Below are 20,162 nucleotides of genomic sequence, written 5' to 3'. Positions count from 1 at the left end.
ACACATTACAACTAACAGTAAACAAATATATACAGATCGCATGCCTTTTCAGGGGGTGCTTAATAAACTGACAAACTTTAAATCCAAAGAACTGCGTGCTTTCATTACCCATATAACGTAAGCTCCGACACAGACTAGAAAACCCATCAAAATAAGAGTCCCGCCTTCTCATAAATATTTAAATTTACAAAAAATATTAAAATGTATACAAAAACAAATTAGAAAATTAATCAAAGTCTGTTACAATGAAGGACTAAAATGTATTTAATTTATACAGTGAAGTGTTATTCTACATTTGTTTACTTTATTTCTGTACCTGAAAACTGTTAAACCTACCTAAAAAGCACTTCATTTAATATGTATCTTTGTTCTGTTGTATTTATGTAGGCCTGCTGAATGTTAAATGGATCCAATCCATGTTCATTAGAAATTATTTGATGATGCAGCAATAAAACTGCTAGTACAATTTAATGCACGTGTTTTTGAACTTTGCTGATTTAAAACATGATCAAAATACTATCTATTTTAATGACAAAATTTCAAATAAGAGAGGAAGTGACAAATATCGGTATCGGCCAATAAGTGTTTGTTAAAATTGGTATCGGTATCAGCCCCAAAAAATCCTATCGGTGCATCCCTAATGTCAATCCATGAGATTTTTAAAACCGTATAGCAGACTAGTTACATAAATTGCATACAGATATCAGTATGTTTTGGTAAGATGATATTTAAATGCTTGGATTTATGATCAAGGCTCTGTAGTCTTTATTTTGGGGGGCAAAATATAATGATGATTGAGAGATGGAAAAAATAGGCCTAAACATTAATCAAAAGCCTGATGCATCATATTTGATATGTAAATTTGAACTTGATACTTAGAATTTGAATGATCAAAAAATATATATAATAATAATAATAAAGCCTAACAATGCTGCTTGAAAGTAAATTATATAAAATGCAAATATGCCAAGAAGGTTATCCATCTTATTTTTCATTTTGAAAACAAGCTATTTCCTGTAAATGTGCAAGACTCTGATTCATTAGCCACTAAAGGTAAATAGCTAGAAGAATATCAAATGTAGATAAACCGTGAAACGTGCACTATAAACCAGCGTGATTATGAGAAAGAGTTCAAATAATATTATAAAGACTGTTTTTGTAGATCTAAAAATAACAGGTTAAAAATGGCTAAAAATAAACTGGATATTCCACAAAAAACATCTACCAACAACCACTGCATCTTTATAAACTAACTGACAAGATGGGTGTTGGACGACTAGTATCATAACCATCTTGAATTATCCTTACTCCTGACTAGTAGTGAAACCAATGCCTCAAATTTGTTCCTGGAGCTGAATGACATCCGAGATGCTAGTGATAACTGCTGAAAAAACAAGCAAAATATGCCATTTCACAAAATGAAATTAGGGCTGGGCAAAAAATCAAATGAGATTTTCATGCGAATCTTGTCAGTAAAGCCGCTTCTGGTGATTAGTAGTAAATCTCCAGCACGTGCTTTCAGATGGAGCGGCGCTTACAACACAGAGCCATAGATCACTGACAAGCTACACAAAATCGTGTTCAAAATCGCAGGCGATTCATTGCCGATTATGAACGCGATTTTGTGTAGCTTGTCAGTGAACTATGGCTAGTCTGCAATGTCCTTGGGTGGTAGAATGTTAACATATGCATTACCTCATAATCAGTAGGGCAAAAGTCTTTAAGATGACAAAAACACATGACTAATGACATGCACAATTGTAGATTTTGTATAGTAATTCTTCTTTTATCCCTCGTAATCAGTGGGCTTATCATTAATGACAACTCAAGCTGATCCTAGATGAGCACTCCTACATATTTTGTGTGAGACACCTACACATGGGTCTGAACTAACGGTTAATTGCCTCTACAGACCACCTGACTCAGAATAGCACAGTGAGATGGCTTCTGGATTCCTGCAGAAATGTTCCCTGCATCTTGCAGCCCAAAGAGCAAAATAACACCAACCATGACACACATTGCTGCACTACGTCACACAGGCTGATACACTTCATCGTGTACTAATGCTTTAACAAGCCCAGATCACTGGAAAGGGCATTAGACAGGATGAATTAGCCAAATCTGATTTACAGCCATCCTTAGAGAAGGTTAAAAGGATGCAGTCGACTTGAGCACTATAACCTTGAACTGCTAATAAGGCTGCGACTATTTGTTGCGGAAGAGAAAAATCCCATTCATTTTCCCCATACATAAAATATGCCAAATTCCCAGTAAAGAATTACATGATGCATTATTCAATAATCACAGAAGAAAAAATTTAAAAATAAAATATGATTAACCTAAACAATATTTCTTATTAGTATGCGTTTATTATTATTATTATATTGTTATTAATATTTAATATGAATATCAACAAAATTTCATTATGTAAATATATAGTAGTATATTATAAAATATTATAAGAGTAAAACGCAACAGTTCATTCAGTAATAAAATAAAGTACAGTCTTGCACCTTTTTCGTATGTTTACACATACAATTTTTATTTTATACAGATAGTTTATATATATCTTTTTATGCTTTAAATCAAAGTTTGTAATTTAAATATTTTTGAAGGTAGCTGTATTGGTTCATGAATTTTTGGAGAAAATAAATTTGAAAAATACTTCCAAAACTATGGCAGTCACTGTTGTACCCCATAGTGTACATGAACAGACAGCTTGTAAAATGAAAAACATAAAATAACCCTAATATTACAAGCTGCAACAAGCATCAGGGTACCTACTAGCCTGCTGCAGATTACTCATTCACCATCATGCTGACTTGAACGTTAATGCTATGAGAAAAATGTATCAGCTGCTTAATCAACCACCCAAAGTGTGAGGTTAGAAGAGAACAAAGGTCAATCAACTGCTTAATTAACCAAAAGTCAGCCACGTAGAGGCAGTAATTTACTGACCCCATCGGTTTCCGAAACGTCCACATTGCCATTGGCATCGTCGTCCATTTGCTTGTGAATGCTGCGGATGGCCTCAAAACTGAGGATGGCGATCTCATCCTGACAGAGCAGCTCGTCAATGCGGCAAAACTCTGAAGAAAAGAGAAAGACACAGTTAGTGAGATACTTAAACAAGCCAGGCTGCAAACAACTCGAATTCCTGGATTACCTCTCATTTTATATGTTTATAATGCATGTTCTGGATCTTTGTAAACTTTAAACAAAACATAACAATTTGCCTTTCCACTGAAACGACTTTCCTTTCCCTATGAGGCTACTAGATAATGTTAAAGGTGCAGTAGGAGATCTTGAAAAATGCTAACTTTAGCCTGATAGCACTGAAATCGAACGTCCCACCCCCCCACCCCCCCTGCAATCGCCATCCAAAGCCACGCCCCCGAACGCATATACGCTCACAGACCAGAATACCAGAGACAGCATTACTACAATAGGCTACATCAGCGGTTCCCAATTCCAGCCCATGTTCCGAAATGAAGTAAACTTCAACGGATTTCTCTCGCTCAGGGAGTAGGAAGCAATGAACACTGTGTAGGGATCATATCGACCGGAACACAGTTCATGCACGTAGCTCACTTCTAATGAGCTGCTTATCTGCATCGGGTGTGCTAACTAGCGAGACCTGCAAAATATGCAGTGCGGGGGCGTGAGGACTGAACCGCTGGGCTGCCTACATCATGTGTCATTCACCGGTGATAAAACTTTAAAAGTACTACAATACCAGGAAGGAAGATTGGGTTGTTGATGTTTGCCATTCTAGCTCTGTCTGCAAAGTGTGCGTGAACGCGCTGATGATGTATCCTGTCTGCGCGAACTGGGTGTGCAGAGGTATGCTAATACATACTGTGTGTTGACAGGCAGGTAGGAAAGCCCATTAAAACGCTCGGACCGAGAGTTTTCATTGGACGAACATTTCTTGGTCCTATGCCTATAAATACATTTAGACTACTTAACTTAATAATTGCTATCGGGATTGTGAAGAGACTTTCAACCAGCATAACAAAAAATGTTTCTCAAGACAATCACCTATTGCACCTGTAACCACTAGCTATAGTCAATGTTTTAGTGGACAACTGATACAGATTTTTTTATAATTTATACTAAAAATGTATAGGGAGTAGGAAGCAATGAACACTGTGTAGGGATCATATCGACCGGAACACAGTTCATGCACGTAGCTCACTTCTAATGAGCTGCTTATCTGCATCGGGTGTGCTAACTAGCGAGACCTGCAAAATATGCAGTGCGGGGGCGTGAGGACTGAACCGCTGGGCTGCCTACATCATGTGTCATTCACCGGTGATAAAACTTTAAAAGTACTACAATACCAGGAAGGAAGATTGGGTTGTTGATGTTTGCCATTCTAGCTCTGTCTGCAAAGTGTGCGTGAACGCGCTGATGATGTATCCTGTCTGCGCGAACTGGGTGTGCAGAGGTATGCTAATACATACGTTGACAGGCAGGTAGGAAAGCCCATTAAAACGCTCGGACCGAGAGTTTTCATTGGACGAACATTTCTTGGTCCTATGCCTATAAATACATTTAGACTACTTAACTTAATAATTGCTATCGGGATTGTGAAGAGACTTTCAACCAGCATAACAAAAAATGTTTCTCAAGACAATCACCTATTGCACCTGTAACCACTAGCTATAGTCAATGTTTTAGTGGACAACTGATACAGATTTTTTTATAATTTATACTAAAAATGTATATTTATTTTACATAATATTTAGAAAATATTTGAAAATTAACCAGATTTATTTATTTTTTTACTAATAACAGACTTGCAAATGCTGTAATACATCTTTCATACATCATTTACTTTCTTCCAACAGTTATGTTAAATAATATATTGAATCGGTATGAACAGCAAAAAAACTATTTTTAGTGTTGTCAAAACAGAAGTCCAGCTTCTGAAATGTATTGGCCAAACATAAAAAATTCTTATTAAAATGATAATTAAAAAAAAAAAAAAAGCCAAATATGGGTTGATACATATGAGCCTTGGCAATTTATTGGTCAACTATTAATTGTTTTGGCAAAGTATTGTTAGGTCTAGGTCCATTCTGTTATCAAACATACACTTTTTACAATTCTCAATTGATAAAATAAAGCCTCAACATATAATTTTTCTAGGTTATTATCCTGTTTCACACATTAATACATCAAATTATGGAAATTCAAGTTATAGAAGTAGAGTTGCAAAAGGCAAATCTCGATAACTAAGTTCTAAGTACACATTTAGCAGATGCTTTTATCGCTTAAGTTACGTTCCATGTCACAATGGTGAAAGGTCCTTCTGAGTTTCAAACCTGCAACCTTTTTGTTACCAGCCAAGATCTTTAACCATTACGCCATCCTACAGTACTAGAAGCTTTACTGGTTTTCAATTGAGAACTAGCGCATTCAACAGGACAACAAACAATAAAAGAGCGCCTTTTTGGAAATAAAGGCGAGATAAAAAACAAATATGGCTTGTTGCCTTAGCAATAGTTCATTTAACTGTCGGGGGCCACAAAGCACTTTAATGAGAACATTGCATGCTAATGAAGATGGTCTGCGTTTAAAATGATAGCACCGGATCCAATTTCAGAATTCAGAGGTGCTTCTAAACAGTCCCACTCCAAATCCCACTGTGTCCATGGAGGTTTCCAACTCCAACTATGAGGGGGGATAAAAATAGACTGGCTGTGGTATTAACTAAAACTAGCAAACAACTATTTTAAGGCCGCAAATCTGTACAGCTGTTGTGTTACCCCACTCAAGGTTCTGAGGGCCAGGAAGGCTCTGGTTTGTGCCGAGATAATCTGCAGTAGTTTGTGTGAACGTTCACAAGTGGGAACTTTATCAGATCAGAGCGTGTGGTACTAGAGAGACTGTGATGTATCCGGTTGTTTGTGTATATCAGTGTTATAACACAAAAGAACATTAAGCTGCAAAATTAAACCTTGGCATCTGTCTTTTCATAACACAAGACATGCATTTAGAAATCTAAGAGGAGATGTCTCTTAAAGTTTTCCAAGAACAGAGACAGAAGTCTATCTAAGCCTATCAAAGTCACCCTGAAGGCTTGGCAAATGATTGGGAACCAGGTTAGGGGTGTTGCTAAATGGACATGAATAGAAGCATATCTGGTTTCTGAAATGTATCACTTACCAAGAAGAATGAACTACAACCTTTATATTAGATGTACCGTCTTAAATACCAGGCTGTACTCAAAACAAATGGAGCAAACCAGAAGAAATTGAACTGCTTGTCTCAGACGATGTAATCACAAGTGATCAGCAAAGATAGATTGCTTTAAAGTCACTTTTGAGTATTTTAATGAATAAAAGTAAAAAATAATAATAAAAATAAAAATAAATAAAATCGCAAACTGTAGTTTACATACACAATGTAAATAAATAAATAAAAACTAATAATTCATATTATATTTATATATAATTTGAATTCGAGCACAAATTAGATGCTTCAACCAGATTGGATCAATAAAATATATTTTTTAAATTACACTGCATTTTAATTGTAACTTTTAGGTTCAAAACATACATTACTCCAAGCAGGAATGCAAAAAAAAAAAGCTTGATGGCAATCCGTCAAGATATATCAGAACGGTCAACCACAATCATGGCGAGCAACAGTTTGGAGAAAACTCAACTAGTTAGTTCAACGGTTGACACGCTTATAGTTAACTACCAAAATAACAGCTAGGAAACTTTATCGACACCCTGAGAACAGTGAGAAGTAAGATTAAGAATAGGATGGCACACTTGCAATGCTTTTGCATACTTGTGTAGAGTATCTTGCTGGCTTTAGGTTACCAGCTGATGTCCCATTTAAAGTGTTATATAACCTGAACAGGCCTAAGATCAAAAGTACTGGTCAAACCCCAGAAAGCTGTCTATGTAAGAAACATGACTCTCTATATCTAATCAGGGTTCAGTGAATACAGTTATGTAATGCAAAAGTCCCCTTACAACAATTATAACAGTCCAGCTAGTCAAGAAGAGTCAAAAATTAACTCATCGTATAAATATTTCCTCTCTCTAAAAAAAAAAAAAAAAGAAAGAAAAGAAAGAAAAGGGACACCAAACCACTATATATTTTCTGTCAATCTGCTGTGATATAACAGACAGGACTCAGGAGATGAGGGGCCGGCTGCCTTTTTGGGTCAGCTGTGGACTAGCGCACCAACTGCAGCTCATGGGACATTGTCTTCTCCAACAGAACTGGAAACAATTCCAGACCGACCAGTGGCATGAGCGTTGTTTAATGTGTGAAGCCTGACCATCACCCTCAGGAGACGCTGAGCTCCATCGGTGCGGTTCTCAGACATGACACTCACAGGAAGTTCCAAAGATCAAGGCCTGCGGAGGCGTGGTGGGGACAGATCCTCTCCACTAAAGCTTGAGAGAATTTGGTCACAGGGAGACAGATGCAGTCAAGAAACATTTAATGAAATGGGATAAGAGCTGCAGTATTAAGACATACAGGTACACTAATGCTCAAACGCTTGGGGTTGGTAAGATTTCTTTAATGTTTTTGAGTCTTTTATGCTCAACAAGGCTGCCTTTTTTGTAAAAAAATATGGTAATGTTGACTCTAGTCTTCATCCTTTAGAAATTATTCTAACACTGTATGTTCATTTGGTCCTTTAGCAGTGCTATTTTAGTATCATACAGTTATAATGATAGTTTTTAAATCAGTATTTTCAATTAGTTTTTATTTTATATTTCCTGTCTCAATTTTAGTTTGAGTTATTTTAGTACATCACAATAAACTAAATGAAAATTAGAAATGCTGTAAAGTAACAAAACATGTTTTATGGTTTATATTATATTAAATTGGATTATATTAATAACCCACTAATAACTCAAGAAACATTTCTTTATTCTATTATCAATGTTGAAAGCAGTTGTGCTTTTTTTTTCGGAAACTGATACATTTTCTCAGTCATTTTTTCAGGGACTTTTGATGACTTACATTTATTTGAAATAGAAATTGAAATTGTTTGTAACATTATAAATCTCTTTACGGTCACTTTTGATCAATTTAATGTTCCCTACTGAATAAAATCACACTTTTCAACCGTTTTCTCCTTCAGATATCATAGAGATGTTGAAATTAACATTAATTCATAAACCATTTTCTTGTCATTTTGTAATGAGTTTATAACAACATTATGGTTAGAGAGGAGGAGGGGGGGGAGGAGAAGAAAACCCCCAAATTTCCTTGAACGCTTGTGACTGAATTCGATAGAGGCCAAAGTTGCCACACTTCCCATGTGCCTGTTTATCTAAGTGCTGGGAAAACCAGGAAACTCCATTATCTATCTATTATCAATGTTGAAAGCAGTTGTGCTTTTTTTTCCGGAAACTGTGATACATTTTCTCAGTCATTTTTTCAGGGACTTTTGATGACTTACATTTATTTGAAATAGAAATTGAAATTGTTTGTAACATTATAAATCTCTTTACGGTCACTTTTGATCAATTTAATGTTCCCTACTGAATAAAAGCACACTTTTCAACCGTTTTCTCCTTCAGATATCATAGAGATGTTGAAATTAACATTAATTCATAAACCATTTTCTTGTCATTTTGTAATGAGTTTATAACAACATTATGGTTAGAGAGGAGGAGGGGGGGGAGGAGAAGAAAACCCCCAAATTTCCTTGAACGCTTGTGACTGAATTCGATAGAGGCCAAAGTTGCCACACTTCCCATGTGCCTGTTTATCTAAGTGCTGGGAAAACCAGGAAACTCCATTATCTAAGACTAATTTCAGTGCCTTAATACTCATCTCTTTATGTGGTCTATAAGTGACTTGGACTTAGGGGTGGGCGCTATACCGGTATGAAAGTGAGTACCGGTATTATGTTGTTCCATGATATGGATTTTGCTATACCGTGGATACAGTTATATATTCATGAATTCAAATTTTGCATTTATATAGTTTTGTTCAATTTGGTACGCTTTGCAAATTTGAACACAAATGACGATAAAGTAAGTGTAAGAGTCGAGGCTGAACGTTTTTGTCCTGTGTGTGCAATACACAGGCATTAGTAATTAAACACCTAGAGCGTCGTAACAGACCAAATTAACAGAGCACAAATCTCCTAGTCCAGTCAGTGGTTCCCAAAACTGGGGGGCACAGCAAGGCTGAGGGATAGTGTAAAGTCAGCAGATTATTTTGCAAAAGAAACCTCTGCACGGTGATAAAGACTACACTACGTAATTTTCCCGCTTATCACGCGGCCACTTGTCTGAGAAGTAAATAATTGAGCACAAAATATTAATTTGATATTTTAATTACCTCAACATGACTCGCAGTACCCGCTTGAGCACTCCGTTATCAGTTGTAGCAGTTGTGGTTGTATGAATAACAGACCACTAGATGACACGATTGAAGAATCAGAGTTGTATTGCAGGGAGCCATGTAGAAATATAAATGAACGATGTATGGTTTTGCTCGAAGCATGCAAGTTACAAGTTTGTGAAAGGACTTCCAGTGCCAGGTAAACGTAAAGCAGATTATGAATATACTTAAGATTCACAAATACCAAAAACACTGAAGACTGGAGTAATGGCTGCTGAAAATTCAGCTTTGATCACAGGAATACAGTAGCCAATATGTTAAAACATTCAAACAGATCATTTAAATGGACAATATTTCACAATATCACAGTGTTTAATGTATTTTTAATAAATAAATGTAGCCTTGGTGAGCATAAGAGACTTTCCAAAAAAAAAACAAAAAAACCCCCGCCTTGAAAATATTTTTCTCTACAAAGGGGGGGGGGCGGCAGAAAAAGTTTGGGAACCACTGGCAAACTGAAACGCACAATATTTATTTAATTTTAATTTAATACAGGCCTACCTAAAGTTGCACGTTTGCACTTTTTGAGAAAAACAATGGCACAGTTACATAAGGTTAAAATATTTTGCCTGTAATTTTTTTCCTCATATCGCAATATAATATTGATATCGTCTGGACAGTGTAAAATATTGTGATATGAATTTTAGCTCATATCGCCCACCCCTACTTGGCCTGTTATTTTAATGCTGTCATACACACTTGTGCCCGATGCAGATAATACATTATCTTAAATACAGCATCGTAAAACACCCATACATGATTCTAAAACCACAGCTTCTGAAATTTAATGCAATGAGCCCAACCTGCTCAGAAACTATGTAACACACCAGTTGCATACAGTGTGTACAACATGATCATTTGCTTTGCAAACTTCTTACCCTTATAAAATATTTACATTAACCAGCTTCAGATGCAAAACAACCACCTATGGTATGACTTCCCACAATCGGAGACAGAACAAGGTTATATTTAGATTGAGAATAGCATGCTATTTTATCTTTGCAGTATGTAGTGTGTGTGTGTGTGTGTGTATAGAGTATGCAAATTATCTGCATGCACAAGATGCCCAGGTTATCTACTACATTTACTAAAATGTGCAGTAAAACTCGATTTGACCTTTCATTTCCAGTGTGATGAATGAAGTGGAAGTAATACCAGCTGCAATTTCCAATGTTTTTATCACTACAGTATGATAAAAGTACAACACTCATACAGAAATATGCATTAAAGATGCAAAATAACTGTGTAACTACTAAAAACACTAAGCATAGCATATTACTGTTTGAAATAGTAGACCTGGATCGATTTGCAGAGTTACAGGCAACTCTCTAAAAGGTAAATTCACTGCAAAATTTAGAGTGAAAAATAGTGGACACATACAATACAGCTCGTTCAGCCAGTAGCCGAATGGTGTATTATCATTTAATGACTGGGCTCTATTCCAGTTCAACAAAAGCTTAGAAACACACTGGACTTCAGGCCATTTTCCCAAAGGGCTCTTGACTCATTAACACTGCAATCAAAATCAGACGGTTTGATTCACTAACATAACACGGAAAAGCAAGACCACCAGAACGCCACTGTAAAAGACAACTTTTACATCAGAGGCAGAACGTGATTGATGACAGGCAAATATAACTTCAACGTCACCCAGTTCACATGTAACAATACTAGCTATGTAACTGCATTAAGAAAATTGCCACTTAACATTTGCGTTGTGTTCCATAAATAAGTTACGAGGCAAATAAGATTAGAAACTAAAACACAAAAATCATCATACTGGTTACAAACCAATGACGCACTTCCAGGGTTCTCACATCATTTGAATAATGACATGGAAAAATATAGCAAGCTGAAAAAAAACAACAATAAAGTAAAATGAACAATAGTGCGTGTTTGAAAGTCATTATTTTAACTGATCAATTAAATAATGATAATATATATATTAAAAAAAAAATTACGGAAAGATATATATATATGTATATATGTGTATATATATATATATATGTATATGTGTATATATATATATTTTCCGGGTTACGTCCATTGCTGGAGCGGCTGAGAAGGGTCTGCTGTCATTATACAGTGCGAGAGCGGCCTCTAGTGGTTGAAATCACTGACAGCACGTGCTATTTGTTTAGACACGTGATACTGCACGCTGAACAGAGCGGAAAACTTCAGACGCGGATTTAAATGCAGCCGACAGAAAATCTGTCACCACAGAGCGCCATTCACATAGTTTTCCTTTAAATTACATTATATTGGTCCCGAATCGTTGTTAATGTACATAATGAATTGTGTATTGTGCATTTTCAGCAAAAGTTTGTCTTTCTGTGGCTCTAATAAAGTCTGTGTGCTTCATTTATAGAGCTATAATATAGGTCGCGCTTTCTCTTTCCGTTTTTTAAACATCCATGCCAAATTGTTCATTCTTGAAGTAAACTTGAGTCCGTTTGGTGATTAAATAAACTGTTTTAGACCGCTGCTCGAGTTGAACGCGACGCGTCCGGAGTGTGTGTGATACCGGTGAGTTCTCCAAGACTCAGCGCTGCACTTTTATTTCAAGAATAGAAAGTGTGAGAGTATACATAAAATATCCATATGTATATAATTTTAATGCTATAGCCTTTGTGTATATATTTAAAGATGTGCATCTTTAAGCATGACAGTTTAAATGAAATGGTAACACTTTAAAATAAGAGTCCATTTGTAGCATTAAGATTAATGAAAGCCATGCAAGTATTGCTCCTTGTTAGAGTGTGTTAATTTCAACATTTACTATTACTTAATTTTTTTTTTTTACTACTACTACTACTACTAGTAGTATGGTTCAATACTGTTTTTGTTAATAAAGCACTATTTTAATTTTTGTTCAGTATCAATTTTAAAACTATCGGTTAATTAATCGGTATTGGCAATAAGACAAACTTATCTTTCCAGTGCTGATGCCGCGCGCTCTCCTATTGCGGTCTTTGATCTTGAAATTAGCTGTTATCTTTTGATTTCGTTGACGTGAACTCCATTAAATTTAAATATTGCGTGGGAATTGAAGATCGGATTTATATCCGTTTTGCGACGACACATTTATGCGGCAAAGTGTAAATGGAAACGTTTTAACAAATCAGATCGATATCCGATCAGCGAAAACGCATGAAATGACCAGGTGTAAACAGGCCCTATATTGGGTCTGTGAATAAACTCTTAAAGGGACCGCAGTCCAATATTCCTACTGCTGTCTGTCATGTTAATCAAAGAACAAAAGACAAAGAAAATCCCTTTCTGCTCTTGACTGAATACGTTTTATAACTTTAATGGCAAGCATTAATCTGTATTTAATTTTTACAATGAAGACTACAGAAATTAAAGTAATCAAATGTAAAACACTGGATGTCTTATTTAACATTTGATTACTTTAATTTCTGTAGTATTTCTTACCTGAATAAAAACTTACTTAACCTGAAAAACTTTCATAGCTCTCTTTATTCTATTCCATTTATTTGTGCTGTTGTTTGCAATTTATTGTGTTCTTATTTTATTACTGACTTTTTACTTGTTTTTTTTATGAAAATAAAACTTTGCGTTGAAGAAAAGTAGATTTTTGTTTGTATATGCTGTCAATTATAGTTCTTAGAAAGAAAACCGGAATCGGCAGATCACACTAACAAAAAAAATCGGAATCGGCCAAGAAAATTGCAATCGGTGCATCTCTAATACAGACTGTTAAAGTTATACACCATGCATTTCATATTAGTATACCGTATAATTTCAAGTAAAATATATATACTTGAATTTTTCTTAAATTGTTTTTTTTAAGGCTGAGTGTAAAAAATCTAGATATATTTTCACATTATTGCATTACTTTCAAGGCCTGGAAATCCATTTTTCCCCCATGATTTTTAAAATAAACTTCACGCCAAAATCAGAACTGATCCAAATTACAACACAAAGATATTTTTCCCCACACTCTTGACTAAAACGGTTTTTTTTTGTAGAGCAGGCATCTGGGCAAGAAGCAACAGATCCCAAACATCTCTTAAATGTCAACTCAGATGAACTCTAAGGACAAGCCACCCTTTATATGGGCCTAAAACACATTACAGAAAAAATTGTACACACTTTGATGCTCTAGGCACCTTTATTTGAAACGCTACCACAGAGCAGCCCAAGTGAGGACAGCGCTTAACAGAGAATGCATTCCCTTCCTATTCTCAGCCGGGCCGCATTTAGACCCCCTTACAATTTCTAAATAAGACTAAAGCACTGGGACAGGGGGCTGCAAAGCACAGAGCAGTTTGAAGTACATCTCGTTTGTTGAACAGGCCGTCAACTCTCATCTATGATGACACAGCTACTTTTTCGCCGCTGTAAAATAATAATTCAAACATTTCAAACTCACCCGAGACACCGTTGTCCGATGGTAAGGGGTCTGGGCTTACATGATTGGATTTGTCCGCTCGACATTCCAACAAGAAGCATATACATACAATCCAGAAAGTCACCAATCTGCTGAGCTCCATAGTGGGACAGCTGGTTTGGGATACAAGCGAGAAAGATCATGTCAGCAAACCAACAATCCAACCCCTGGATGTCAAGTCATGTATTAAATGAATCCCAAGACGAAAAAGGGAAGAACACTGGCAAATGGAACACACTTATGCTGCATCCGAATATGCCCGCTTTCGTACTTTATAGTAAACGAAAAACAACACATGAAAAGAGCAGCATGTCCAAATTTCCTTCAATCCATCCATATTCATACTATACAAAACATACTTTTTTAACTAAGCTTTTAAGTACGTTTCAAACTAAATATAGCACCTACTAGACAGTATGCGATTTTGGAGGCCGCTTTAATGTCTATAATTATGACACTTATTGCCCAAGAAAAAAGGTAATAGATAAAAGTCCCTATTTTTAAGTATAATTTTTTTTATGCTCAGTATTTTTCTTCTGTTATATAAATTTTTGGTGCCTCAGAACTTTTTAGTAGCTTTTTTATAGCTTTTCTATTTTATAGCTATAATACATAAGAGTATTTTAAAGTATACAAATATATTAATAATGTAGGCCCCACTTACACTTTTTGTTTAAATGCATTATTACTAAGGTAAAAATAAAAGTAAAAAAAAAAAAAAAAAAATTTTGATTAATCGTTTTTTTAAATGACGTCGATTCGATATCGGTTCTCAAAAGCCGCGAATCGATCTTTTCCGGGATTTCTTTCAGCACATATTTAAAATAAGATCCGATTAACGTGAATCTTATCATTAGTCTTCTCCACTAGATGTCACCCTTATTTACCTTGTGCGATGTTACAACAGAAAGCCTGACATTAATTCAGCGCGTATCATGGCCATACGCATGTCATGATTAACAATGCTCAGGTGAAATGCTATAGTAATACTGTAAATCTGCAGAAGCATTTGATATCACGCATAAGGCGCCATGATTTCCGCAATGAATGAATCGGGAATGGCGCGGCGCACTGTTTTGTTTACTACACACATACTAAAGCCCAGATGACGCTTGCGGTGTTTTCAGCTTCTGCCGTCTCACTATATGACGATATGAACACGAATGTCATCTCCAGCTGCTCTGAGAGTCACTTCATTAGCATTTTACAATTTCATTTGAGAAAACTACCGTCATATCACATACACAGCAGCTGCAAGTACTTCACGGCAACCCGTCAAAATAAAAGTTTAACGTTAAGAAATTGTCAGAATATATTACTATTTAGAAGTCATAAGACTCAATGCTACTACTTCTAATAAATATTAATAAATCTTTATTTTTAAAGGAATAATCACATCTGTTTTCTTTTTTATTTTAACAGTAAACCTCTGTTGTGCAGCACTTTGTTTGCCAAAAAATAAAAGGGTTTAATTTCCATTTGATTAGGATAAATTAAATTAATGTTTTATGCCTTCATCTGATTACCAGAAAAATTAAGAACATTTTATAGGGCCCTATAATTGTTTAAAAAAGGACCCATACAAAAAAAAGTATAAGTTTAAAATACATGCATGTGGCTTAATTTCTTTTTATTAATTCACCATTTGTAAACTGATGTTTACTGTTCATTTTTTTAGAAATATCGATAGCATTTGTATTAAAACTATATTCACTGAATGTAATCCAAAAATCGAGAATCGAATCGAGAGCTTGCGAATCGAAATCGAATAGGGACATCTGAATCGATACCCAGCCCTAGTAATTACCCCAAAAAATGATTACCGTATTACTATTTTTTATTAATTTTTAATTATTTTTAGAAAAAATTACCCTTATGTAAATTCAAATTTCAGAAAGGTTATTTTTTATTTATTTATTTAATCATTTATCAGATGCTTTTATCCAAAGCGACTTACAAATGAGGACAACAGAAGCAATCAAGTGTAGTATTAAAACAACTACATATATACACATTTGTAAATTCAATATATATATTATTTCATTTCCATTTAGTTTGTTGAAGTATTAAAATAACTCAAATTAAATCAAACTAAAAACTTAATAAAAGACCTATACAGACATAATAAATTCAGACAATTTAACAAATTAAAATAAATAAGTACAAATAATACAAATCAAACGACAGTGGTTTATGAGTAATCCTAAAAAATTACACTGCCAAACACACATGCTAAAAAACAACAACTTACTTACACATTAGTAAGAAATGGTTATAAAAACTGAAACAGAAGCAAAACAAATAGTAGGAAAGAGGAGAAACAGAAGCAATCAAGTGTAGTATTAAAACAACTACATATATACACATTTGTAAATTCAATATATATATTATTTCATTTCCATTTAGTTTGTTGAAGTATTAAAATAACTCAAATTAAATCAAACTAAAAACTTAATAAAAGACCTATACAGACATAATAAATTCAGACAATTTAACAAATTAAAATAAATAAGTACAAATAATACAAATCAAACGACAGTGGTTTATGAGTAATCCTAAAAAATTACACTGCCAAACACACATGCTAAAAAACAACAACTTACTTACACATTAGTAAGAAATGGTTATAAAAACTGAAACAGAAGCAAAACAAATAGTAGGAAAGAGGAGAAATTAAAGAAATTAAAATTAATTATAGGTTAATTAATTAATTAATTAAATTAAGGAAATTTAAATTATAATTAAATTAAAGAAATTTAAATAAAAATTAATTATAGGTTATGGCAATTAAAAATAGTGCGATGTTTTTATTTGTCGTCAATTAGACCCCCAGTAAAACATAGTTGAAAAACACATTAAATCAAAAATAAGTAAATAAATAATACAGAATAAACACCAAAACCAAAGGGCAAACTATAAAGTCCAGCCTTTGGTTAACTATACTCGCCGTTTAAAAGGTTTAGTCTGAAAGGTTTAGCTTAACGTTGCAGTACCATATGAAGGGCAACATAGACTTTACAAAATAATCATCTTAATAATTAACACAACCTACGTATTATATATCCAGATATGGTTCAGGAGCAGATCGTAACTAGTAATAGTTGTTTCACCCACATTTGCATAACAAAATCAGTCATAAATAGCTGATTCATAATCAACGACACTGTATTATCTTTATATTCATGCGGTTGAATGCGCAGCTGGTTTTGTAGCGGCACGAGGCCACTGGTTCTCACATTTCCCTCTTCCTAAACACCCAAATCCATCTCTAAAACGATACGTGATGTAAAACACAGCGAAACTAAACGTGAAACCGTTTTAAATGAGCTGCGTTACCTCGGATCCTCGTGGAGATCGTCTCAGTGTTTGAGGTTCGTCTTCAGCTCATCAGACTCCATGGAGGCTTTGTGTGGAAACGCTCCAAAAACACACGACCACACGGTTCTGTCCGGTTCTCCGTCCCGCCGATGAGAGAATACGGCAGGTGGACGGTGGCTCAGTCGCCCTCTGTCAGAGACAGAAGCAAAGAGAGTCCAAATACGCTGCGCTTCCTCCTCGATTCACGCCGGGCTCGCAGTCTGCGGCGCGAGTCGCGACGCATGCGCAGTCACACACTCACTGCTTTCACACTACGCCTGATCAGTGCTCACTATCACAGGCTCCGTTATAACGAGCACACACATGCTGCTTAGTTCAAGGTGTCGACTTTACGTCGACTTACTTTTTTTTGGTATATTTAATTAATTATATTGTCTTGCATGTTTGTTAGGGATTATTTAGTATGTTTATTCTGTTTACCACAGTGGAGGGTGTTTTACATATGTGTAATATTTATATAAATGATTCTGTCAAACTATTAATCGCGATTAATCGCATCCAAAATAAAAGTTGTTGTTTACATAATATAAGTGTGTGTACTGTGTGTATTTATGATGTATGCTATATATAAATGTACACACATATTATATTATAGAGTATATACACTGTATTTTGACAATTTTAACATGAATATATTTATATTAATATAGTTTATATTATGTAGAAATCTATTTAATATATAAACATATTTTTCTGAAATATATATGCATGTGTGTGTATATTATATATACATCATAAATACACACAGCACACACATATGTAAACAAAAAGTTTTTTGCATGCGATTAATCGCGATAATCGCTTGACAGCACTAAATATTAATACATAATATAATTATATAATATTACATTTATTTTTATAATTTTTATAAGGCTGCCGTTATTTATTTTTATCAATTATTTGCACATAGTACTATTATACTTTGTATTCATATCAATTATGTTTCTACATTTAGGCACTTAACTGGCACTTTTATCCAAAGCGACTTACATTACATTCAAATTATACATTTTATCAGTTCATGCATTACCTGGGAATCAAACCATGACCTTAGTGTTGCTAGTGCTCTGATGTTTGAGCTGCAATCTAAAAGATCGAATATATATATTTTAATGATTCAAGTTTGATACATTCAGCTTCTTGCATGTCGTTTCAAACTCATGATTTCTCACGATTTCTCACATGGAACACAAAATTAGTCTTATGCTCACCAGGAATGCATTTGATAAAAAAAATAAATATTAAAAATACAGTTAAATCAGAAATATTATTACAATTTAAAATAACTGTTTACTATTTGAATATATTTGAAATTGTAATTTATTGCTGTGATGCAAAGCAGAATTTTCACATAGTACTATTATACTTTGTATTCATATCAATTATGTTTCTACATTTAGGCACTTAACTGGCACTTTTATCCAAAGCGACTTACATTACATTCAAATTATACATTTTATCAGTTCATGCATTACCTGGGAATCAAACCATGACCTTAGTGTTGCTAGTGCTCTGATGTTTGAGCTGCAATCTAAAAGATCGAAAATCATTTACTAACCCTAATATCTAACCTACTTCCTTAATTGGGGGCTTGCATGACATTTATTTTCACACAGATTTCTGCATAAATCTGCAGAATTCCCACAAATTCAGTGCAGAAAATATGAAAAAGGCCACAGAATCTGACTGGGCCATAAAACACTCACGCCAAATCACCAGCAATAAATAGTCAATAATTATACAACTTCCAGTTGTGCATAGAAGGACGCAAGAAAGTGACACTTTGACTTGTGCAAAAAAAAACGTGCATTCACTGTTTGATTGGACACCCACATCTGCTATGATGGTGTTTTCCTAAAACTTTTCTTGTTCCACTCACCCTTCCATGTGAAGGGACTGCAGAGCCTGCTTGTGTCTGTGAAAAGATAACACTGCCTCTCAGTGGCCTCGTGATGGCACTACTAAATGTCATTAATGGATGCTAACATTTCACAGTTTCAGTTTGAAGCATCCCAAGCTCTTTTGGATCATGCACGGCGAGTTTAAATGAATTGTTCACCCAAAAATGAAATCTGCTCACCCTCTGGCCGTCCAAGTCCATGTTTCTTCATGGGAACAAATCCATCATTAAGGCTTTTCTGGCCAAAGTACCTGTCCATAATCCATGATAACGTTTCCTCCGGTGAAAAAGTACATCCACTCCTGTTCTCTCACATCAAAATCCACCAACATGAAATTGTAATTTATTGCTGTGATGCAAAGCAGAATTTTCAGCATCATCAGTGTCACACGATCCTTCAGAAATCATTCTAATATGCTGTTTTGCTGTTCAAGAAACATTACTTATTATTATAAATGTTGAAAACAGTTGTGCTGCTTCATATTTTTGTGGAAACTATGAGACGCTGCCATTCAAAAGATATAAGATTTTTTTTTAAAAGATAATAAATGTATACATTTATTGAGCAACGACACATTAAATTGATCAAAAGTGACAAAAGGCATTTATAATGGTACAAAAAAATAAATTTGAAATAAATCTTTATATTCATCAAAAAGTCCAGAAAAAAAATGTATCAAAGTTTTCTCAAAAATCTTTACAAAAATAAATATTAGGCAGAAAAAGCTGTTTTCAACACTGATAACGATTATTAATAATTGAGCACCAATAATAATTGAGCAGCAAATCAGCATATTAGAATGGTTTCTGAAGGATCATGTGACTGTTTCAGGGAATATGCTTGTGAATATGTAGTATTGAGATAAATAAATAAATCCAGGTCAGTAAGTACTCTTATCTTTAAAAATTTGACATGCACCTAAACGTCAAAATCCAATTTTAGTCATTCTAAAACATGCGTTCCGATTCCTGGAAAATGCGTTGTAGTCGTTTTGATTGGAGCTTAAGATTTTTACGCAAATACTTTCCAGCGCAATATGAAACATCTGATGAGTGAGCACACTTCTTTCCCGA

At 34.7% G+C, this 20,162-nt stretch overlaps 1 pseudogene; it reads right to left on the bottom strand.

Moving 5' to 3' along the window:
- Positions 1-17,467, bottom strand: part of LOC107585776 (stromal interaction molecule 1-like) — a 53,340-nt pseudogene extending 35,873 nt beyond the window's left edge.
- Positions 17,468-20,162: the final 2,695 nt, after the last annotated feature.

This window comes from Sinocyclocheilus grahami, unplaced genomic scaffold (assembly GCF_001515645.1).
Source record: "Sinocyclocheilus grahami isolate Dianchi unplaced genomic scaffold, SAMN03320097.WGS_v1.1 scaffold74.1, whole genome shotgun sequence".
NCBI lineage: Eukaryota > Metazoa > Chordata > Actinopteri > Cypriniformes > Cyprinidae > Sinocyclocheilus > Sinocyclocheilus grahami.
The sequence above is the reverse complement of the archived record's forward strand: the minus strand, read 5'-3'. Positions and strand labels throughout refer to the sequence as shown.